We start from the raw sequence: 26,070 nt of genomic DNA on the forward strand, positions 1-26,070 counted from the left end.
ATTAAGAAGGTCCAAATAGTTCCAAAGGACAATTTAGTGTCACTGTAAATTTGGGAGAAGTTGAAAATAACCAGCAGGTGACACTCAGCAAAATGTGTGTTTAAAACAGATTCTTTGCAGAGAACTGTGGGTTAGGTGTGTCTGTCCATATAGTTTTCACAATACCACAAACTCTTTTCAGATTAGACAGTTGACAAGAAGGAAGCTATCATCTGCATACTAGCCTCAGAAGTGGTAAACCTGGAATTTCAGACTTCAGCAGGTAGGCATATAATTATGTTTTTACTAACCAGCTCCCTGTAAGATCAGAACGAAATGGGGGCCAGTTGCCACCTTGACTATTGATGCTCTTCACTGTTCAGTGGAAAATGTCACATTGAAGGGACAAGACAGAATAAACGTGAGCAACGACGGACTTTGGCAGTCCTTGGTTCTGGACTGTGATACTTCAAGTATAGGTTATGTTTAGTATCTGATTGTTCCTGAAATAACACCAACAAAGACAGGAAACCATTACAGCGTCTCCTTTAGGGGAGTTGCTGTCTCAGTAGAAGACTGAACCAAACTTCTACTTTATTAGTATTTCAAGTCAGGCTCAATAAATCTTTCATCTCCTTTTGTACAAGCTGTATAAAGTAAAGGTACCACAACTAGACATTAGGTCTCTCCAGGCTGAGGAGAACATTTGGACCTTGAGCATCTTAGCCTCCCCCTACAATGCATTTAAGCATCAAAACATGTGGACCTTAGATGTGATTTTGTAACATTTAAGTCCCATAACATTCATTGTATTTAGGTTTTGCCTTATCAAATATAAAATGTTTCAAGAAGACAAGTAATTTCTGTCAGATGCCACTGCAACATCTGACCTGTTGTGGTTTTTCTGTTCCAATACAGACTGTAGTTACATAAATGTTACATTTTTGTTTGTTAGGTTGGTAAGTAACCTAATCCAAGTCAGACTGTGTATACTCTAGGATGACCCACCAAATCCTTTTCACCTTTGAAGAGAAAGCAATTTTTGCTCTTCTAGGCAGATTTCAAGAATCTTCATACTATAATTTATATTAGATAGTAAAGATAGAAACACCATACAAATAAAAAGTACAATCAAATCTAGGGTATTGCAAAACCAGAAAAAAAATAAGTTAATTGATTCACAACTGTCCTGTACTGCCATACATAGGACTGTAGTTACAAAAATGCATACTAGGTATATGAAACTCAATAGAAGGAGCGTAAAGTGAAGGAGTGTATTTTACTCTATAAAATACATTTAATCCCATCCTGAAAAGTAATTTGATCAGATTGCAAAAGCATGCCAAAATTTCAGCTGCATATGGTCTGAATTTTTCAGAGAATCAGGTAAGTGAAAACCTTTGTTGACTGCAGCTAACCATCTTCTCTGAAAAACTGTATCCCATAGTCACTACCAAACTCTCGTTTATGCTACAATTTTTTTCAAAAAGCAGTGACAGCATTAGCATTACAAAAACATATGTTCTAAAACTAAACCTGTATTTTTCTTATTTTCCCAGAATATAATATTTATGCTTAGATGTTGAAATGGTCCATTCTACAATAACATATCATGTCAACATTTGTTAGAGTAACAAAGATATCAACACGGAAGTTTTCAAATATGGCCTTGAGGACAAATGCGTATTGTACTGGGACTTTTCCATGTTTATGACAGGACTTTAGTTTCAACTGCAATTACACAGCTCTATATATAGACCGCCTTATCAAATAAACATGAAATGACCTCCAGGTCTTCAGTTCATATTTATTTGGTCAATAGTGGCTTATTATAAACAGAGTATTCTTTTCTGTTCAGGGAATTTTATAAAAATTTATTTGGACCCTGAAGGGTACGCATGCATGTGCATGCATATGCAAACATGGGTGCAGTTTGAGGATGCTCACTAGGTATAACACTAGCTGAACAAAGTTAATTTTCAGTAGACAGAGACGTCTCCATGTAATCATCTCATTGGCTTTCTGTTCTTTCATCATGTGTTTAGAAACTAAATGTAGAAAACAGACAGTATAATAGATTAGTAGTATTTACTAGCTAATCCCATCCTCCACAGAGGCATAAATTATGCAAATGATAAATAATGGCTTACAAAAAGTCATCAGAAAATCTATCAGGTATTTGAATCCTGGGCAGACAGTCTTGGCTTAATCTTTTTTTTTTTCCTTTTTGCAGCATAACTGTTACTATTCTTTCCTTAACACTCATTAAATGCTTATCACGTTGATGTACTGTATCTGAAAGGAGGTTCCTAATACTTCCTCAGAAAAAACAGAACCAGATTCCAATTCACAATAGACCTTTTCACATTGCCAGATTGGTTTGTAATAAAATAGAATGTACCTCTGGTAGGCCAGAGTTATTAAAAGTTCAGTTCTGTGGTACATCATTTCTGAAGACCAAGCAATCATAACACAACTGAGACTTCAAATCAAAGCATTGATTCAGGTCACTAACACAAAAAATGTCTGCTTTGTGATCAATATCTTGCTACCTCATGACCAGCTGTATTCCTCCTATTTATAGCAAGATTCACACACTTTAGAAAGCCATAGTCCTGTCTTGGGGGCAAAAGCTCACATTAATAATCACTGAAGTGACTATATAATGAACAGGTCCTGTCTGTTTGCAGACATAACCAACAGTCACATGTTATCTTCAGTTGGCACCAGATTAGTTTCCAATTCATAAAACGGCATGGCTTTTAGTTATAGGCTATGAGTTTTAGTTGCAACCTTTAGACATGAAGATATCTAAGATACAAGGATCCTTTTAATGGAAAAAGCAGACTTAAGGAGAGCTGATGAGCAGCCACATAATGCCAGTTCTAAGCAGGAATACCATGAGAAGTGCAGTGATATTTTTGAGATAAATGGGTCAAAAATATAATCAGAATTTATCAGGAGCCAGAATAAGGGTAATAGCAACATTGCTGCTGCTTGTGATTTTACTCAAGCAGAATTACTGATTTGCTATTTTACTTGCTCCTACTTAGGCAGTGCATTCTAGGATTAAGGATTAAAGAACAGGAATTCTGTTCCATTCTTTGCTACCTGTTTTTGTGGTTGCTATTCCTTAAGTAAAGTAAGTGTATGAAAGCCTTTTGTACATACCTTTTCCTGAGCCATCTAAATCTGTGTAGGACATTCCTGAAATTTTCTTTTGAATTAAAACCAAGAAGGAGTATGTTGATCTTATTGGGAGGAAGTCCTGCTTTTTCTTTCTTGTTAAATCTTGCTTCTTAAGGAACATCTGGTCTCTCTCTCCTTCCCTCCCCCACTGGCACCACATCACAAGCATATGCTTGAGTCATTTGCTCCCATAACATCATGTAAAAAACCTGTGGATGGTTACTCACTCTGTCCTTTTGGGGATAATTACTACAATTTATCCTCAAAAATCAAATACATTGTTTCCAGCTACCTAAATCGTTTGAAAGCTGTCCATTACTGTATTCTCTCTGAATGAAGAAACTGTATCCTATACACATTAGGTCCCCCCCCCCAAGATTTAGCAGCTTAACTCTCACATCTCTCTCTCTCACACATTTTAGTACCTTGACTTCAATTACTGCCAGTTTTCCCCAGAAAATATTTGCAGTATGTTGCCTCTTTTGCTTCAGCCGCATTTAGCTGCAATGCTGTATACACCATTAAGAACCTATGCACATACACAGCTTTACATGTCCAATTTGCCTCTGATTAATTTCCTTCTATTTGTTTAGATGGGCTCTTCTGTAGCCTTCATTTAGAATACTTAATAGCATATCTCACTGTCTTCCTCGTATTTCATCTGAGGATGAAATATTGTGTACATATATCTTGTACAAAATCCCAAAGAAACAGAATTATGATATGTGATTAAAGGTTATCTGTCAAGGTTTTGTACTCCAGTGCCTCAGGATCAAGACTCAGAATTGGTGATTTGCCTGAGTGGTTAAGCATGAAGCACTGGTGACATGCTTCTCATCTAGGAAACATGTTGCTGTGTTTTGCAGAAGTCAAAAGCTTATTTCTCCCAACTATAAGTCCTAATGTTAATGAATTATACTCGTTCCAGGTTGGAAATATCTAGAGCCTACTGGTTTAGCCATGAACCTTAGTAAGATCAACAAGCCTCAGTGAATGGAAGGGTGATGCTAAGAATAGAAGAGATAAAAACCTTTTGCCTAGCCTTGATCTGTTTTCTTATTAAATACAAAGGGAAAAAATCAGATACTTGTATCATGATCGAACTGGCCTCTCAAGTTCCTGCAAATCTCATATTGAAGTCCTGCATTGGGTATGGCATAGCTGCATAGCTCAAGGTTACTGAAGAAAGGTGTGCTTTCTAGTAGCATGGTACCCTAACTGTAGTGTAGTGCAACTGTCTCATTTTTGTTCCAGAAGTCTGAATGATTAGTTCAGCTAATCAGCTGGGCTGGGTGCATGATGCACTGTTGCAGAAGTAAGGTAGTGATGTTAAGTGCTGAGATGCTGATGCTGTTCTAGGAAACCAGGTTTGTATAAGTAATCTCACTCTGCATTAAATGCAATTGCTCAATTTTTATTAGTAAGCCACCATAATACTAGTTGATTATAAAGACTCATTTCATCTTAAATTTAAATACGCTGGAGTGGTCTTTCTCATCTGTCTCTTCAAGCACCAAAATTACAGCTGTTCATTTTGAAGTTCACTAGTGATGACAGATTCTTAATTGCTGTAATTAAATACCATCTTTATTAAAAGCCTGAAATCACTTCCACAAGAAAAAAACAAAACAAAACACCAAAACACTTTAATATTTTAGACTTGTTTTAGGTCCCCAGTAACTTTCCTTTTTTTGCACAGAAAGCTTTTACGGACTCTGTGGTAGTAAAGGACCTCCTGTGTTATCAAGACTTCATGAAGAAATTAAATTGTAATAACAGAATTAGAAGACATCTGGATAAGTTAAATACCAATGTATCAACAAAAGGTTTAAGTCTTGGTTTGTTAATCTGTAGCTTTTCTTTCAAGATGTCAATAAGCATGTGGGAAGGAATCATCAGTTGATAGCAGTGTACTTGTATTTTCAGAAAGCTTTTTACAAAGTCCCCAACCAAGGAAATGAAGCTGTTGGAGGGGTTAGAGGACTTGTCATTTAATATCCTTTAAAGTACAGTAAGCAAGAGGTCAGATTTCACAACACAGGAGGAAAGATTATCAGTGCAGCCCAACAGAGATTCATGCTTTTCAACTTACTGGTTTATTAGGCTAAGAGGAAAGAACAAGAATGTGATGGAGTTTCCTGATGATACAAAATTATGTGGAAAAGTCAAATCTACTGAAAAAAAATTATTTTTTTTTCATAATGAGTATCATAAACAAAATGGCAGGTAAAATTCACTGTTGATAAATGCAGAGTAAAGACAAGTTTTCCTCTGAGTGTATAACTATGTTTATACATACACACAGTGATGAGCTTTAAATGAGCTATTACCATCCAGTAAAGAGATACATGAAAATGTCAGTCACCAGACATCTGAAAGGCAAAATAAATATGAATTATTAGAAAAATATAGTTACTGCTCTTTAAATTTACCCATGAATATAGATTATATTGCTGGTCACCCTGTCTGAAAAAAAGATGCAATGTACCCAGAAAATGCACTGAGAAGAGCAACAAAGGTGTCAAGCTGCTTCTGTCTAGGAAAGTAGAAAAAAAACCCCACAATGTAGGTAAGTAGAAAACAAATCAGAGGAAAACTATTCACCGTTTCTCATTGTAAGAGAAGTAGGGGCACCTAATAAAATTACTAAGATGATTTACAGGAAAGGAAGCATTTTGTTACACAACATAACTGAATCACTGAATTCATTACCACAGGATGTGTATGCCAAAACTATAAATGGTTCAGAAAGTAATCAGAAAAAATCATACAAAGTCCAGCAAGATGCATTAAGCACAAGAATGCAGATACAAACTCTGGTTTCTGGAAGTCCCTATGCCACAGACCTCCTAAAGCTCAGAGGAAATATCAGCAAAACATCTTTCCATACTTGTCCTGCCATATTTACCACCTGCCACTGGCCACTGTGGGAAATAGGACACTAAGCTGGATGTGAGCACAGCATTACTTTTACCTCATCCTGCCCAGCCATTCTGATGTTAGGACTTGCCATGACACTGCCCTGATCCCCTTGCTTTGGAACCAGGAGAAGTCCTCCATAAGTTCTTTCCTTGGGTCGTTTGTGGTGTGAAGGGGGTGACCTCTATAGACTGAGGAAGCTCAGAAGAACAGGTCTGGGGACTCAGAGGGATATGAGACACCTCAGTTGCTGCAGATCTTGAAGCACAACGGAAGAAAAGCTTTACTTTGCCATCATTTCTCTCCCTGTTTTTATCCCCTGAAGTGAACGGAAGTTAGCGTGGCTTCTCCATCTCAGATGACTTACCAAAAAATTAGAAATCTCACCACCTGTGCTGTTGTACTTTTATTTAAAGAGGAGTCGTAAACATAAAGGGTATGCAGTATTAAAGTCAGGACCCTGTATGGAAAAGATTCCAACTGGACTGTCAGGAATTCTCAAATGTGTAAGCATTAAGGGCTCTGAAGTTGTGCTCCACAAAGGAAAACAAATGTAGAAAAAAGAAAGAACTGAAGGACAGCTAACAGATTTTGTCAAACATCCTGGGTACGTTATAGTGGCTGTAGACTGGCCTGAAAAGCAAACTGTGACCCTGAAAGGGCAGAGAATATATCCTACATCAGCTTTAGATTTATCACCGCAAATACCCCTCTGTGCTGGCACAGCTGCACTGCCAAGCTTGCTGGCAGGCAGGGAGCGGAGCCTGCCCACGCCCTGACTCCGCAGATGCTGCTTCACACTCCTAATACAAATAGCTGACACAGGAGTTTCACAGCACTGCTCCTCCACGTGCAGACATAAGTGATTCTTTGGTTTCCAAAAATTAAATTGAATCTTCAGAATTCAGGGATTTTAAGAAGAGAGATCATATTTTAACTTTTTTTGTAATCCAAAATAATGTTTTACTGTCATGCAAAGTTATTATCAGGAATGGAAGAACTTACAACTGAGAGATTAAGTGGCCTACAGAAGAGAGTGTTACTGAGAAAAGCCTGTAACCCAGTATCAATATTTCATTTTGAAAAAAAAAAAAAACCAACAAAAAATGAATTTGGAAACAAGCTATCATCAAGTATAATGGTCTACTCATGTGTGAGTTACTAAACAGATAGATACTTTACCAAAAGACAGCAGCAGCAGCACCCAAGATCTGCTTGCAAACGTCTTACAACTGTGTCAGAGTCAGTCCTCTAATAAGCTACAAAATTCCTACTTGCAAAATCTACAAGATTGAGCTAAAACAATTTTAAAACACAGTCAGAGGGAAGATACTCTTACTGTTGATGCACAGCACAAAGCACTAGCAGTTGTTACTTTGCTTTCTTTGGCCAAGCATGGTACGAGCATGACCACATTTTTTTCCCAAAAAAATGCATTCTGTGCCCAAATGGAGAGAAATCCAAGGACTGTGCCAAACAGCTACATTCACTTGTGACTTAAGCTTCCAACACTCAGGTGCTCAGCGCTTTGAGAAACTGCCTAGAAACTATGGTTTACTTTCTAATGGTTTGGTTCAACTACCAGCTGTATGAACTGGTAGAAGGCTACGTTTTACCTTACCCTCTACTCACCTTTACCTCACCCTGCTACTATATTTTCTCTCTTGATGCACTTGTTGCAGATGGGACAGTGTGGGATAATGTGGAGGGTGCTGGCCCCTTTTTTTAGAGCATCTTTCTGACAGCTCGGCAGCATAGTGCAGCTGGCGCGACAGCACAGAACTAGCCCGCGCAGGTCCTACTGGAGTCCACAGGAATCAGATACTGAATTATTAGAATGAATAAAGTATTTTAATAAATACCATCATTATCCTGACTTCAGTTTTTAACACTTCCAGAAAAAGTGAAGGGAGGCAGAGAATTTGGGTTTGTTTTGCATTGAGATTGTACTCAGCTCGTGAAAATACACAGATATAAAACAAACCAGTGGCCCAAACAATTCATAATCTAAACAGATTCCTGTGTACTGAAGTCATCCTGGCTTCCTGATACTGAAATCCTTTCTGATGAAATTATTTTGCTTCAAAGGTAAACACAGACATTGCAGGTGTGATTTAGTAGATGCATGACATCTACTCACCTACAAATACTTTAAATTCTTAGTATCCTCCATGCTTGCCACGTCCTCTGGATTAAAAATACATGATTATTCTGTTTTGTATATACTTCCTTATTTGACTGTTTGACTTTGTATTTTTTAAGGGAATTGTATCTTCACTGTTTTTATGAAATTCAACTGTCACAAGCCTTAATAAAAATATCCATAATTTTATTTGTACCACTTATTTTCATATGATGCACATTTTCAATTTATATGTAATAAGGAGTTCTTAAATTAAGGTATGCTCCACTAAAAAATTCTTTTAGCCTCAGCACCATAAACTTTCCAGGCTTTTTACTATGTAATTTGTATTCAGCATTCTCTGCATAAAGACATCAAACCCAACACCACTCCTGGCATTAAATATTTTATTTCAAGCTATTATTCTTTTAGTATCAGATATATTTTGTTTTGTAAGTCACAGAAAGACAGTATTCTTTCAAATGAGACGTAATTTTTACACTGAATACTCTTGACCTTTCCTTAACTTCTTTGAAGACTAGTGTTTTGCCTTTATATTTTGAAACCAGCAGGTAGAAAACAAGATAGCAAACAATCTCATTTTATAAAGTGTGCTTTATATGGTTTTTATGCATGTAGTGATTACTTACGTGATCAAAAAGGTTAAGGTCAATTAGAACTTGTAGACAGCACATTACAATTCACTCTTTCTCAACAGACTTAGTATTTAATATTGCTTCTAATAGACGTGATGACACCACGGAGCACAGGCTATAGCATTCACTTTCCAAGGTTATTCAGGCCAGATGACACAAGACTTGCTGGTACCATAAACATTCCCCACCCATCCTACATGGACTGCACGTATGCCTGCCAAACAAGGTCACCAGTGCTGTAGGGCCTGGATGAGTGCTTTGGCAGATGCATAGAAAAGATTTTTACTGAATGAAACAGCAGAGGGGAGTAAGCCTCTCATGGTGACATAAATAGGGATTTCAGGTGCCACGTGATGATCTGCGTTCACCAAAACATAAGTGCTACCCATGACACGCTATGACCAAAATGGTCTGGCTGTGGAAGCTGTCTTTCCATTTTGTAAACCGGTCTGACTCAGGACAAAGGTGTCTCAGTCACCAAACCAGCATCACTGGGTGGTTAGCCTCACTGATATTCTGTGCTGGGAAGCGCAATTTATTAGACATCTTTGATATCCACAGCAGTGTTTTGACTGTTTAAATGCTTTTAGTTTGTTTGGACAGCAAGACACTTCTTCAAGTATCAGCATTATTACCCTAAAGAAAAAGAATTAAGAACAGAAACTGTGTGCAGCTTGCACAATTACCAAGTCTTCTGAAAGAGGTAATTAGACCTTAAGAGGGCAGATTGCCATGACATACTGCAGATAGGAAAATCTTGCTCAATTTTGTGGTCTGCCATGCCTCTTGCATTTTACAAAAGCATTTTGCATCACTTGAGGTAAAAATTCATATAAATATTCAAAAGTAGAGCAGCCATGGTTGTTTTTATTGCAAAGTAATATTTTTGTCTCCTCCCCAAAAAATACAAAAAATATTATTTTTCCTTAACAAAAACATAAATTATAAGGAGATGCTAGTACCACAATGTTCTTTGTCACTCCCCTTTAAATGAACTGCTTTTCTAACACTTTTTTAGACTTAGCATCAAACAGAATATTGCGGAAGTTCTGAGGCAATTAAGTGTTACCATGCTGACCAGTCAGCCCTGCTGTGAGCCAAAAGGCACTCCATAAAAAAGTATTTTCTTGCCATCCACATCTATAATGCAGAGACTTGGATTTCTTTAATATCAGCGTCTCCAAACTGATCTCCTGTGTTTCAAAGTGGTTTGTTTTTAAGATCTTTGCCTTTTCTTTTCCAGAACTCATGCTTCAAGAAGAAAATCCAAATATTAGTCTAAGGTTAAGTGCAAATAGACCCATAGGGATGATCTCCAAACCATTTTCAGATGTTGCTTTTCTTTCTTTCTTTCATACTTACAGACACTCAACCACACCCAACCTTACCTGAGATACCGCTCTTTACATTTACTCCCTTTTACAGGTTGCAATAATGTTTTTAGGAGGGAGGAAAAAAGTGATTTTTCAGTGAACAGTTACCCATAAGTGCAACAAATTCTCCTTCCATTAGTTAGCAGTCAAATGATATTGTGAGCCCCTTGATTACTTACAGCAAAGCAGCATGCGATTGATTGTTGTACTTTAGTAATTTACATTTCTCAGAAATCTTTTTTTTTCCCCTTTCATGGTTTTACTTATATAAAACATATGAAATATCTTAACTAATGCCACTGTACTTCTCTAAGTTAAATTTTCAGATGTTCAGTGGGCTGATTCTGTAATGAAAATGTGGTGCACTCAGGGAAAATAGGGCATTGAACAAGTTGAGACAGCTCTTGCAGTGCTAGGGAGAGAACATTTGATTTCTCTAATAATGATCAAAATATCACAGCAAGGAGTCAGCAGAAAACTATAAGGGGCAAAGTGTTTTAACATACGACAATAAACAAACTGCAGACTGCTTACATGGAAATCTGAGTCTTTGCATAACCAGCAAACAAAATACTAAAAAGAAAGTGTACAAACAATCCCAAAAGAACAAATTTTCCCTTTCAAAATATGGCTATCAATTAAAGCAGCTTTACTAGAAAACAGTAATAAACTGCCTGACTCACCCAGTTTTCTCAAGGAGACATTATGTTACCTGCCGTGAACAAAGTATGACTGTATTTCAGATTTACAATGCTAAATGCTTATTTTTCCCCCCTCCCTTATCTTTGATATCTGTGTTGATGAGAACAGTCTCTTCTCCCACATAACCACTATCTGAGCTAACAATAATAGTAGCTTTATACAGCTGATGATACAGATACACATAAAGTGCCTGAAGCTGCATTGAAAAGACACTTACCAAAGCGTGCATTAGCTTAGTACCAAATAGCATCTTTAAAGGCTGCTTTTCTTTAACACTTGGCCTTACTTGATCCCTTTTAATAAGGACTGTTTACTGGATCATTCAGGGGCGTGGGGGGAGTGGGGGTAGAAGCTAAGAACCATTCTGCTCACAAGAAATGGAGTTCTGTGGCTTTTCTTTTCCTTTACAGTTAAACAGATTTGACAAAGAGCATGAACATTTATGGTTGTATCTTCAATTACAACCCGTGGCTGCTGTTCTGCAGGACAAAATTTACAACTGAAGGAAACAGTTATTTTCACATCTGATATGATTTTCCAAAGAAAGGACACAGTATCACGATTCACATACTCTGAATGAATTCCTTGTATGTACAGGAATGAATCTTGTATCGCTGACCTCTAAGAAGGTACAGTCTCTGGCATTAGCTAGCTTTACAAATCATATCCTTGGAAGTTCTCCAAAGGGCAGACTCATGCTGGTACATTCTTCCAGTGCAGAAGTACTTGATTGGAGATGGCACTAGTGTAAGGGCTTAACTCCAGGGCACATCTAGTGAATGGACATGGTAAAAAATGAAAAAGATGCTCTTGGCCAATTTCTTCTGGCTTCCTGGGTCACACTCTTAACTCAGCTTTGCTTTTGGGTAAGAGAGAGGTTGTCTGAAGAGCACAAAGTGATGTGTTTGGAAAGCACTGAGTGGGGATCCATGAGATTATACAGCAGAACCCCTGTGGTGCTACTGCAAGTCCTGCACTTTGCTTCTCTTACTCCACTACAAAATCTTATTTCCAAACATTAATAAAACTGGCGAGTACCCTGGGCACAAAAGGGTTACTCAAGAGAAAAGTGAAAGGGGAACATTCTCTTCTTGTTAATTGTTTTCAGAACAAACCCAGCATGAAGTAGAAGAATTAAAGTGAAGCACTTGACCAAGATTTGTTCATGCCAGACACACCTTTTCTTGCCTCCTTTCCAAATACAGAAATGTGTGTCTCCCGGAGGGCATTCTGCAGAGTTTTGAGATGTAACATTTTGACAGTGGAAAAGTACAAGTCTAAATATAGTACATTTTGTCAAATTTTGTTTAAAAGAATGTTCCAATAGGTATCAGTTCAAAACTGTACCTTGCTATTGGTTCCTATGCAAAACCCTTTATTAATGGGGATTCTGCAAGCCAGTACTACCAGTATGTGGTCATAGAAGTTTTGGCAATGTTCAGGCCACATGATGGACTTTAGCTTCATATTTATTTTGGTCATATTCTGGAGTGCAGGAGGTCTTACTTTTTTGTTTCTCCCTTTTTGTTTACTCACTGGTTCCTCTTCTCTGGCACATAAGAAACTATGTCCTTGAAAGGCACAAAAAGTACAGTCAGTTACTTTATTTCCAGAGCACTTCTCTCCATGATGGATTCTAAACCACAGCTCTCAAATTTCTGTTTATACAGAAGGAGCAAAACCTAGCAGTGAGCAGGCAAAAAGAAGGAGACTATAACAAGTATGAGGCATGGAGATTCAGTATCTGAAAATCCACACAGTACTGAAATCACAAGTACCAAAGATGGAGAATTTAAAGGAAAAGAGTAGAACTAGTAACAAGACCAAGCAGTCTACGCTTCCAGCATTAGAGTTCCCTTATTACACACAAAATTTCACAATACCACACATTCCATATAGTCCTGGGAGGGGGTAATGGAGGCATGGGCACAGTTACTGGACAAGAAGGGAAGAAGCATGTCCATGCAATTTTTATTGCTCTCTTGGAAGGTTTTCTTAGTGCAAATGAAAGATTTGCAGACAGCATTTCATTCTCTCCCCCACTTCCGTTTTTGATGGAACCACCTGAGCAGAAGGTGACCTCTGGGAAACAGCAACAAGCAGGTCAGGATCTCCTCACAAATAACAGCACCTACTGCAGGAAGCCTAAAAGGACTGATTCTTTGTATGTTACTGATGCTCTAAGTCCAACCTTTGACTCCTCTGTGTCTGCGGGCATATATTCTGCCTCATCTGAGTACCTAGAAAATATTTTTTTTTCTCTTCTCTCTGTCTTCTGATTTACTTTTACAGCTATGTATTTTTTGCAGTATGTTTTTGCTCACATTGTATAAACAGCTCTTCTTCAAGCACTGCCGTGATACAGTACATACCTACTGGAATGACAATGAGAGAACTGTAAGAAAAAAAAACATGATAAGGAGACAAGGAAAAATAGAGAAGAAAAAAAATCTCAGCAGTGATGAAACATAATACGGTGCAATTTTGCAGCATCTTATGTTATGAGATTTTAGATTTTAAAAATACTTTGGAGCAGAAATTATGTCTTCTGCACACTCTTCGATGACAGCAATTCTTTCTACTACCTTTCTTTGCAGCAGCCGAACTGTGCTGGAAGACACAACTTCATTTTGAATGTAGGAAACATAATGTGGTGGGGGACACGCTCCTCCCCATCTTCCACCAGCACCTGCTAATAGGTGAAGACCCAGCAGGACAAAGAAACTGAGCTGCTGTTTTCAGCTCTCCTCCACCTGCCCCAACCCAAGATATGCTTAGAAAGCTCCCTGATCTGGCCCTTGGCACCAGACCATCGTTTTCCTGCTGAGGAATCACAAACATTTCAGTGTTCCCTATTCATCTTTGGGAAATCCTTTTGGAACTGTGACAAGTTGACCTCTGTGGAGGGGCTTGCAGCCTCCATCCACATGGGTTATGAGAAACTGATGCCACACACGGCAACAGTGGCACAACCTGAAAAGAAATGCCCAAATGCACATACATAACTTAGTACATAACGTAACTTAACAAAGCTGCAAGTCACTCCATGGCTCATGCTCTTTTCAGTGTCAACTGTGAAGACTTAGTTCTGTTTAGCTAAGGATCATCCTCAATTTTTATTCTATCTTTTGTCACGAAACTCAAAATGACTGCAGTGTCTTCTCCTGGGCAAGTCTTCAACCTACAGGCGGTACAGCTCTGCCCCTGGCCCCTTGGATGGCAGGACAGGATTGGAAAAGATTGCCTGGAAAACATAAACACTCAGAGAAATTTCTCCAGTACCCATAAACATATATGATCATTTCTGTGAAACAAGAGCTGGAAAAGTGCAAAGGATTCTGGATTCTATCCATTTTGGCTCTCAGCTATTTCCACATCCAGAATCTCTCCTTGCAGCCACATCAGAGACAGACCAGATCTTGCTCTGAACTTGAAATGAGGAATCCCTGAGGAAGAATGCCCAGAATTTTGTATTTTCAAGCAGCTCACACATGCAGCTCTCCCTTCAGAAATGGACCGGCAAAGAGAAAAGCCCCCGTATGCAAGCCCTAAGGAAAACTGCGGATAGCAGCTGTGCTGTCTTTTGAGAACTCTTCTGTCACATCAAGTCCCAGCCAGTGCACAGCTGATGTCCCTATCCAGTTGTGAAGGATGGGGATCACCAAAGCCTAGCTAGAAGCTTCTTTTAGTTAGTGGCATGAAATCTGAAGTAATTTCTTACAAACTGCTAGGATCCCAAGCCACCACATGAAAACTGCCAGTTCATGGCTTAAAAAAATAAATAAAAAAATAAGATCTCTGAAACCTCTTGAATCTCAGTGGGAAGGAGAAGCTCTCTGTCCCTTCCAACTGCAATGAAGTTCCAGCCATATTATAGGGGGAAGTCCATGCTTACATGGTTGAGAAAAATCACAGAGCCCCTCTAACTTCCACGTGATTTTTTTCCCCAAGAAAGTCCAAAACCTCCTAAAAGTCACCAGCTAAAAAAGCTATGTTGATGAAGTGAATTATTTACAGTCCCTTATAATATTCTTGCCACTAAATTGGAGAGATACGGGTTTGATGGATGGACTGTTATGGCTGATAAGGAATTAGCTGGATGGTTGCATAAAAAAAGTTATAGTCAATGGTTCAATGTCCAAATGGAAACCAGTAACGAGTAGTATCCCTCAAGGGTCCATACTGGGACCAACACTATTTAATGTTTATTAACAAGACAGACAGTGGGAGTGAGTGGACCTTCAGCAATTTTGCAAGTGACACCAAGCTGAGTTGTGCAGTTGATTGACTTGAGGGAAGGGATGCCATCTGGAGTGCCATTGACAGGTTTGAGGAGTGGGCCCATGCAAAACTCATAAGGTTCAACAATGCCAATACAAGGTCAGGCACCTGGATTGGGGCAATCCCCAGTATCAATACAGACTGGGGGATTGAGAGCAGCCCTGTGGAAAAGGACTTGGGGATCCTGGTGGATGAAAGATTGGACATGATGTGGCAATGTGCATTTGCAGCCCAGAAAGCCAATGGTATCCTTGGTTGCATAGAGGGAAGTGTGGCCAGCTGGTCGAGGGAGGTGATCCTCCCCCTCTACTCTGCTCTTGTGAGACCTCACCTGGAGTACTGCGTTACCAGCTATGGGATCCCCAGTACAATTAAGAAATCGACCTCTTATAATGGGTCCGGAGGAGGGTCATGAAAATGATCAGAGGGCTGGAGCACCTCTCCTTCAAAGAAAGGCTGAGACAGTTGGGGTTGTTCAGCCTGGAGAAGGTTCTGAGGAGACCTTCAGTATATAAAGGGGGCTTATAAAACAGATGGAGAGAGACTTTTTACCAAGGCCTGTAGTGACAGGACGAGGGGCACTGATTTTAAACTGAAAGAGGGTAGGTTTAGATTGGACATAAGGAAGAAAGTTTTTATGATGAGGGTGGTGACATAACTGGACAGGTTGCCCACAGAAGTTGTGGATGCCCGATAAGTGGAGGTGTTCAAGGTCAGGTTGGATGGGGCTTTAGGCAACATGATCTAGTGAAAGATATCTCTGCCTATGGCAGGTGGGTGGGACTAGATGTTCTTTAAAAGTCTCTTCCAACTCAAACCATTCTAGGATTCTATGATTTGCATCCCATAGCTCCAGTACTACTTCATTTGCCGTGAAGCTCCTACTAGGTCTGGCTGATAGGCAACATAACCTTTTGTTTGTTAAGTGAACCAAATCCCATTTTTCTGGAAGCGGCTTCCTTTCCTGTCCTACTGCATGGATCACAAAGTCTTCCAATACTTATGATTATATTCAGGAACAAATATGTAATACAGGTCTACACAATCTCCTTTCAGATTTCCTCAAAACACATTCACCACCGGTCCCTCTTTTCTCCTTCTCTTTTTTCCCTCCTCAAAGAGTAGTAAATTATATTGCTTGCAATCACTGTCAAAAAGAACTAAATCTTCAGATTTATAAATGTATCTCTAATCTTCTGAAGAAAAGGAGAAGACTCTAAAGCTAAAACCCTACATGAGCTGTCTGTACCAAAATCATCGATGCATAGGATCATTTAGGTTGGAAAAGACCCTTAAGATCATCAAATCCAACTGTTAAACTAGCACTGCCATGTCCACCACTAAACTATGTCCTGAAGTGCCACATCTACACATCTTCTAAATATCTCCAGGGGTGGTGATTCTACCATGTTCCTAGGCAGCCTGTTCCAATGACTGACCACCCTTTTCAGTGGAGATTTTTTTTCCTAATATCCAATCCAAACCTCCCTGGCACAACTTGAGGACATTTCCTCGTATCCTATCGTTTGTTACTGGGGAGAAGAGACCAACACGCACTTCGCTACAAACACCTTTCAGGTAGTTGTAGAGAGCAATAAGATCCGCCCTGAACCTCCTTTTCTCCACACAAAGTTCTATCAGCTGATCCTCACAAGACTTGTGCTCCAGACCCTTCACCAGCTACACTGCCCTTCTTTGGACACACTGCAGCAGCTCAGTGTCTTTCCTGTAGCGAGGGGCACAAGACTGAACACAGTATTTGAGGTGCAGTCTCACCAGTGCTGAGTACAGGGGGACAATCACTTCCCTAGCCCTGCTGGCCTCACTGTTTCTGATACAAGCCAGGATGCTGTTGGCCTTCTTGGCCACCTGGGCACAATGCCAGCTCATGCCCAGCCGGCTGTCAGCCAGCACCCCCAGGGCCTTTTCCCCCAGGCAGCTTCCCAGCTGCTCTTCCCCCAGCCTGCAGCGCTGCCTGGGGTTGTTGTGACCCAAGGGCAGGGCCCGGCACTAAGCCTGGTTGAACCTCAAACAACTGGCCTGGATCCATTGAATCAGCCTGTCCAGATCCCTCGGCAGAGCCTTCCTACGTGCAAGCAGATCAACACTCCTGCCCAACTTGATGTCATCTGCAAACGTACTGAGGATGCACCTGATCTCCTCATCCAGATCATTGATTAAGATATTAAACAGGACTGGCACCAGTACTGAGCCCTGAGGAACAGCACTTGTGACTGGCTGCCAGCTGGATGTAATAAAAAGCTGGAAGTAATGCCATTTACTACCACTCTCTGGGCTCAGCCATACAGCCAGGTTTTTACCCAGCGCAGAGTACATCCATCCAAGCTGTAAGCAGCCAGTTTCTGCAAGAGAATGCTGTGGGAAACAGTGTCAAAGGCTTTACTAAACTCTAGGTAGGCAACATCCACAGCCTTCCCCTCAGCCACTAGGTCGGTCACCTTGTCATAGAAGATTAGGTTTAGTCAGGACCTGCCTTTCACAAATGTTGGCTGGGCCTGATCACCTGATTGTCCTGTATGTGACACATGATGGCTCTCATGATGATCTGCTCCATAACCTTCCCCAGCACTGGGGTCAGTCTGACAGGCCTGTAGTTCCCCAGATCCTCCTTCCTGCCCTTCTTGTAGATGGGCGTCAGATTTGCTAACCTCCAGTCAACTGGGACCTCCCCAGTTAGCCAAGACTGTTGATAAAGGGAGAGTGGCTTGGTGAGCACTTCTGCCAGGTCCCTCAGTACCCTTGGGTGGATCTCATCCAGCCCCATTGACTTGTGTGTGTCCAAGTGGTGTAACAGGTTGCTGACCATTTCCCCTTGGATTATGGGGGCTTCATTCTGTTCCCCATCGCTGTCTTTCAGCTCAGAGGGCTGGCTACCCAAAGAACACCTGGGTTTACTATTAAAGATGAAGGCAAAGAAGGCATTAAGTACCTCAGCCTTTTCCTCATCCTTTGTCCACTATGTTTCCCTACCACATCCAATTAAGGATAGAGATTCTCCTTAGCCTTCCTTTTGTTGCTAATGTATTCAAAGAATTTTATAAATTTTGTTTGTGTTTTACAGCAGTAGCCAGATCAAGTTCTATTTGGGCTTTGGCTCTTTTAATTTTTCCCCTGCATAACCTCACAACATCCTTGCAGTCCTCCTAAGTTGACCGCCCCTTCTTCCAAAGCGCACAAATTCTCCATTTTTTCCCTAAGTTCCAGCTAAAACTCTCTGTTCAATCAGGCTGGTCTTCTCCCCTGCCAGTTCATCTTTCAGCACATGGGGACAGCCTGCTCCTGTGCCTTTAAGACTGCCTTCTTGAAGAATGTCCACCCTTCCTGGACTCCTTGGCCTTTCAGAGCTCTCTCCCAACGGGCTTTACCAAACAGTCTCCTAAACAGGCCAAAGTCTGTCCTCCGGAATTCCAAGGCTGCAGCTCTGCTGACCCTGCTCCTTACTTCTCTGAGAACTGAAAACTCTACCATTTTGTGACCACTATGTCCCAGACGGCCTCCAACCACTGTTTCACCCACAAGTCCTCTGTTCGCAAGCAGCAGGTCCAGCAGGGGGCATCGCCCCTGGCTGGCCCATGGACCAGCTGTTTTTCCACACTCTCTAGGCTGTTTCCTCTCCACTGTGTTGTATTTCCAGCAGACAGCTGGTAAGTTGAAGTCCCTCATGAGAACAAGGGCTAACGACTGTGAGACTTCTACCAGCTGCTTGAAGAACATTTTGTCTGCCTCTTTATCCTGGCTGGGTGGCCTGTAACAGACTCCCACCATGACAGGTGGCCTTTCTTGCTGGCCTTCCCCCTGGTTTTTACACTCAACCCTATCATCACCATCATTAAGCTCTAGACAATCAAAACACTCCCTATCATACAGGGCTACCCCACCACCTCTCCTTCCTTGTCTGTCCCTTCTGAAACGTTTATAACCACCCATATTATCAGCACTCCAGTTGGGCGAGTCATCCCACCATGTTTCCGCGATGGCATGAATAAGGGTAAAACATGAAGGCTGTTTGTATATAAGACAGCATTGTACAAAAAAAAACCACCCAGACCAGCAGGAGCTCGAGATCTGATTCAACTTGGATTCAACAGCCTAAACCCTATGTACCTGGCTTCAGTCTGTTATTGCAGAAACTCTTGGTCCACCAGAGGTACATCCTTCAGAAAAGACACTGCACCGAGGACTTCAGAGTCTTCCAAGCTGTATCCCATAACAGTTACAGTTCCACATAAAGAAACTGGAGTCACAAGCTATACCTGCTATGTTCTTCCAAAGATTTTGTCAGTAAGTAAAGACAGAAATTGTCAAAGGGGCTTTTGAGAAGAGCAGTAATTTCTCCCTGTTCTCCTACAGTCCCTTTTACCTTCCAGAAAGAGAGTTGTCCATGCAGTTTGAATCTGCAGGTGATCCTTTTGATGTTACTTCCCTTAAATTTCTGCATTGCATCTATATGCCTACAGAGGAGGCATATTTGCCAGTAGTTGAAAAACGACATTCAGGAGTCCATGGAAACTGTCCATAACTTCTCTTTATTTGGATCTTTTCAAATCTTGGCTAAATTGCTGTACCAGGATGTAAAGTACCTCATAAAATGAGTTCTCAGGAAGGATATTTAACAGAATGCAGTTGCTTTCTCTATGACAATTTTCTTTTTCCTTAAAACTGTAATTAATTAACCAAATATTTCATAAAGGATATGCAGAACTACATAAGGAAAGCACATTTTAAAAAAGGAAGTGTGGTTCCTCAATATCAATTGTGATCTTAAATAAAAGCAACAAGCAACCTTTCTGATAACTTTCCAAGCTCTGAATTTAAGTTAGCATTGAAGAAGACTGCATTCATTTTAATTGCTTTCTCATTTTTATTACAGATAATTTAAAGTTAATTGAATCCTTCTCCTATAATGCATGGAACAGCGCAACAGAACCTATACTCAGCAGAAAGAACAGCCTGACTGTGACGGCTGGTATAGCTCTGGTTCTGATAGTGACTTCTGAGTATTCTGGATGAAAGCTGTAAGTTTTGACTGCAATTATTTTTTGTGGGCATAATATTGAAGCTAAGGAGGAATGTCCATCAGGTTAAAGTCAGTTTAAGCAAAACACATTTTATTCTTACAAAGCAGCCACACCTTGGAGCTGTATGAAAATACAAGCCAAAAACTGCAAGGCAGGGGAGGAACTGCATGAGAATTCCTCATCCCTAAGGTGTGCACCAGTTTGCTGTCATCCTCAGCCCAAGATTTCCCTCATCAGAGCTTTGCCAATATGCAGATTTCTCACATGACCTTGGTCTGTGTATTGCAAATAGCAGCAAAACTACATTTCAGCTTCACAGATGGTAGGTTTGATCTTCTGGCTCAAAGTATTACAATTTGTCTTGGAAAGTTTAGATCTGGGCTTGCTTTCAAGGGAATCTCAAGTGTGGTTCCAGCAAACACATCTATTTCATTGACTAGCCAAGCCTTCAATACTAAAACTGAAAACCCCAGTCTTCCTTCTGTGACAGAATGTGGCACTGTTAACATTCTCATTAAATCCAAACATCCTAGGGATGTAAAATGCAAACCATAATGTTATAGACTTGTAGTAATAAATCTGTATAGAGGTGATACATAGGTGAAAAGTTGTACACAGCTTTTCTAATTACAGACTGCAATAAAAATACATTATCTGGAAAGATTATATGCTTGCAGCTATTTGTGACATTACTGTAGCAATATAATCCTTAATTCATATTGATAAAACCGACATCCTCATTCTTAGTGATCCAGTAGATTGTGAAAGTGTTCAAAAAAAAAAAAAAAATCACATACAAAACAGGGAATCACATATAAAGCAGGGTTGAAATCAAGAAAAAGCTTCCTTTACTGCAAGACTCGCCAAGTGGGCTCAAGGTACTTGACAAGCGATCTCTAACATGGTCTTCAGAATACATGGCCCGAACAAGAGACTGGCTGCTGGAAGGTGAGAATTATACGGATTTTGTCATGTGTGTCTCTGAAGTTCATACTAAATAATGACACATTAACACACTGATGTGGTTAATCTCAGACAAAGCATTATCTAAAAAGGCAGGGCATATACAGCAAAGTAAATAAATAAATAAATAACCCCACCTCCCCAAAATAAAAACCCCAATGAACTACCAAAAAAAAGGGAATAGTCTTGCTTTGTAACTCTGCTCTGTGTTCCAGCAAGCCTTACGGGTTTTGGGGTTTGAAAGTATTGATTTACCATTATATCTGAACTAATAAATTTTGCACGGGTTTGCAGGTACATATGCTACTTACTCATTCTTTGAGATTCTGAACTTAATTCCTGTTACCTGGTTTTCATGTCTGATCCAGAAAGGAAATAACAGCAACAAGTCAAACCAGAAACATTGTCTACTGCAAACATGTATTTCCTGGTTGCATGTACTGTGCAAAGGAGCCTGTTATCCCCAAATACAGGTCCCTGTGGAACTGAAACCATAAAAGTAAAACTTCATGTAAGGAAAATAGTTTTGCAAAGAACTCAATATCCTTTAGTGGAATTCACATTTCAGAAAATCTTCTATACCCAGTGGAGTTTTAATATCCCAGCACATCAGTGCGCAGTGAACTCCCAAGCATATGGGACACAGGGTGAAGCAAAATCCTACTAAAGCTAGTGCAGAGTCATGCACTGTCACAATGCCATGAATGAGGAAAGATGGTAAATTATGCACACAAAAATAATGCAGTCCCACTCCTATAGAGCTGAGTAATTTCTACAGGCATCATGCAATAACTCCAGTTGCTCTAACCAAAAGGCAGTATGCATCCTGCCCACACCTTCCTGCACTAGATATGTCAATGAATCAACTGCAATTTCATTAATCAGCACTAATTCCCTCTCCGCAGTTTTAACAAACTTCTGAGAACTGCTAATCAGAAAGCTTTCATTTTCACAGTGAGGTAAAAATTCATCTTTTATTTAATCACACAGCCTAAATAAATCTACCAGAACATTTTTACATAAGGCTATGAATGGACATATGCAGGATCTGCACCTAAAATAATTGACTTGCCTTTGTATTATCCCTGTTAAAGTTAATGAGACATTTAAATGACTATAGATTTCAAAGAAAAAAAAAAGGGCATTTTTCTGACATGGGGAATTTAAATTTCTAAATAATTTTCCTTTTAAGGATTAGCACTTTCATATCCATTTTTTAAATCATATGAAGGCATACACATTTAGGAATTCATAAGCAAGTTCACTTAACAGCAAAGTTAGTGTTCCTTTCTGTGAGAACCAAGGTAAAAATAGATTTTCTTGTATATATGCACAGTTATTGGTAAATAATGTATTTTGAAATGCAACAAATGCTAAGCCAGATGAAAAATAAAAATAAAACAGAAAATGGAGTTAGAAGTATTGAATTGATTTATCATGTTTTCTTTGCCAATCAAAAAAACCCTGCCATAATAAATCCATCACAATGTTGCTTCCTCTTTATTAACAGAGCATCAAAATTCTTGTCAGTGTACCTGCTGACTCTTTGGCAGGGCAGGCTGCAAACTGCCTTTGTGGGCACATATTGAATGATTTCCCAGTTTTTCAAGGATAAAACATGTTCAGGCTGTTTTGTAAAACCCTAAAATTGACCATAGTACATAAAAATAGCCATAAAGCATAGTTCAACTTCTTAATGAGAAATGCATAACATTGTATTCCTGCAGCCAAAAAGGTTTTCATTGATTTTCAAAGAGAACCACTTCCTTGCAATTTTACTGAAGTGAAACGTGTAGCTCTCCTGCCCACTTATGACTGAGCGATAAATTGCATCCAAATCTCTGAAATCCTCCACACAGTTCTTTTTTTTTTATGCTAAAGTAAATAAAATTCTGTCTTTTTTTAATCTTTCCACCCTGCAGGATAAAACTAGCTACCACAAAAAAAACCCCTGTGTTGCCCTGCTTCATTCTTCCTTTGAAAAGAAGCGAGAAGATTGTTCCTCTGAGTCCAGCATAACATAGTAAAACTCTTATTTATGGTACAAGTATTTTCAGTGCAGCAGTTTCCTCATGGTCACAGATGCACTGCCAGCAGCAGTACAGCGGGCTGCAGGCAAAGCATGAAGAGCTAACGCTCAAGTACTTGGTGCCTCCTGACAAGCGACCCTCCAGCTGGCTTATCCTTCCCCCTGACACAGGGTAGGGACCAGCACCAGCTTGGGGCACCCAGATGCACATTGGAAGGGATGGGTACAAGGCAATGGAGATGAAGAAGCCTAGAAGAACATGATGCCCTGGGAGAAGAGAAGGAGCTCCCAGGGGAGGGGCAGGGCACAACATGGGTTCTCTAATTCTGACCTGTGCGTTACTCACTAAAACACAAACAAGTGAATACTACTTACAGAGTCACCTATTTGTTGTATACTGACCGAATTTGTATTGAATTATGCTCGCATTCTTGTAAAGTTGATCTAAGTTTTGCCATAAGCATGTCTGTGGTTTGATTCAGCACCGACTTCGCTTTCTGCAGGGAAGAAGACAACACAAGAACAGACCCATCCCTAACTAGGATTTAGCAGCTTATACAGTACCAGAAGCAAGGGGTTGGAAAGATGTGGTCATGTAGAAATTCAGAAGAGTGACATATGATAATGAAATCTTATTGAATCCTTAAGTGTTCAGCACTTTTTTGATCAGAACCAACCTCACCCAAAGGCCTCATCACTACCTCATATGATGACCCATAGCCTTTTTGTGATAAATTATCTTGCCTTCATGTACCTGTTTACTTTCCAGAGTGGAAAAGGTGGTAACTTTTACTGATTCATTCTCTGTGCCTTTTACAAAACAGTTCTTCAGGGGTTTTTCTACATGGCTTTTGAAGATAGAGTGAAAAATATAAATAGCACTATATATACACATACATATAAACATATGTTTCTCTAGTACATTTCAAATGACTAATCTGATGGGACATGATTCTCCTAAAATAACAGTGTCTCCAATGAAGTACAGCAAAGCAGCACACTAAGAATCACCAGACAAGTCAGGAAGTGGTATCAGAAATAATCTGGCAGGACATAAGCGAGCAAAGCATGCTATGAGGGGGCAGAGAGTTCAAACCCTGGGAATGTGAAGGGAAAGTCACATTCAGCATTTGTGTTCTTTGGGGTTTAACCACAGTCATGTCAGTACTACAGTTCTTGCTACAAAAATTAAATGTAAGTTAGAAACTGAAGCAGTCTAAATTAGGCAAACTTCAATTATAAACAAATACAAAGGGGTAATGGGAAAACTAAATGTAAAAAGAGCTGGTATCAGCTACATGGGCAGAAATCTGCCCCCACTGGTGTGGCGTAACAGGGAACAGCTGCAGTGGATGGCAACCAGCACCCCGTAAGCAGAACTCCTGATGGTGTCACCCTGCTCCGAGTGCCTTATGCCTCGCAAGAGCCACACCAACGCCCGTCAGCTTGTATTTCAGGTTCCCCATAAGAGGAAGCAAAAAGCTCAAAGGGGGAATGGTTGCAGCAAGAAACAGTGGCTAGGTGGAGATGCTGCCTGCATGCAGAGCCAGCAGCAAAGCTGTGAAGATCCCCACCAATGCCTCCAGGGACACATGGTGAGGAAGGAACTGCCCCACCACCGTGCACCCAAAGGGAGACAGCAGTGGTTGAAACTATGGGCACTTCAATACGCATGTGAGGTGAGGAATGGGTCACGAGCTCTATGGCTGGAACCACTGAAGAAATGGTATCTACCCAACAACTAGCAGCTAACACTGAAGCAGAAGTAGTTTTGAAGAGTTGTCCTTTTCAGGATGTCTGTATTATTTGAGAAATTGAGAAGCTATATATGCTGCCGGCTAGGACTCCACCTGATTGCCAACTATATCCACAGATTATCTGCTGTAGAAGTATCTACCATCTGTAGTCTGAGAAGGAAGACAAAATCAGCACTACACACTAACCTAGACTTGCCCAAATTTCATTTAATTAAACTCCACTGAAATGTTACAGAAGTAACATGCATCCACCTATGTCACTGAAGGTGAATCCCAAACTCATTCACCCATGTTTTTTAGAAGCAGTAACCAAAATCAGTATACCCACAGAAGCGGTGGGGTTTGAAGTTGAATAACCCTGGATATTCTTTCCTATTTTCCTAAGGATCTCTCTGCAGAAGGAACTTTCTCTGTAAAATATAGCAACCAGAGTATCTTGTCTACACTCAGCTGACGGACACCGAACTTCTTCCTACCACTCCCACTTCACTTCCCTAAAGTTAAATCTGTAATAAAGACAACGCTTATGACACTCTCAGTAATGTCTTATAAGCAGTATATATCTGATAACTTAGGCCACATTCAAGAGCAACATTCAATCTTCTGGGGTACCTCTAACAGAGAAAGTCACCTGGCAGGCAGAGAGGAAAGCTGCAGCAGACTCACCTGCTCATTTGTTCTGAGGAGGAACAAGAACAAGACATGAGACTGCAACCAGTACAGTGCAGGCACAAAAAAAAATTCAGGGGGGACTCCTCTCCCACCTTTGGGTTGGCAACCACAACATATCTGAGAGGAAATGTGCCACTGGGCACCAAGCCTGCCTGAGGGCACTGGCAAAGAAGGGCCAAAAGGCAATGGTGAGAAGAGAGAAGAGCAGGATCTTGCTTGAGGAAGATGCCCTGGGTGACACCTCGGGCGGGGGGGGGGTGGGGGGTGGAAGGGACAGGGAGGCAGTGGTATGGGAGCATGATGAAAGGTAAGAAGTCTGAGAAGGTCTCCATTGTGGAAGACCCTGGTTTACATAAGTATTAGGTATCTATACTTCAAAAAAGGATGTA

The 26,070-nt window shown here is 40.3% G+C and overlaps 1 protein-coding gene and 1 long non-coding RNA gene across 6 annotated transcripts in view; one reads left to right on the forward strand and one right to left on the reverse strand.

Annotated features, from left to right (window-relative positions):
- Positions 1–24,630, forward strand: LOC129735567 (uncharacterized). The gene is made up of 3 exons (XR_008731301.1): positions 1–262; positions 20,113–20,257; positions 23,146–24,630. It is a non-coding gene; the product is annotated as an uncharacterized LOC129735567 (long non-coding RNA).
- The window catches only part of OXR1 (oxidation resistance 1), a 290,219-nt gene that overhangs the window by 83,199 nt on the left and 180,950 nt on the right, over positions 1–26,070 (reverse strand). The window lies entirely within an intron of this gene.

Source organism: Falco cherrug, chromosome 3 (genome assembly GCF_023634085.1).
Source record: "Falco cherrug isolate bFalChe1 chromosome 3, bFalChe1.pri, whole genome shotgun sequence".
NCBI classification, from domain to species: domain Eukaryota; kingdom Metazoa; phylum Chordata; class Aves; order Falconiformes; family Falconidae; genus Falco; species Falco cherrug.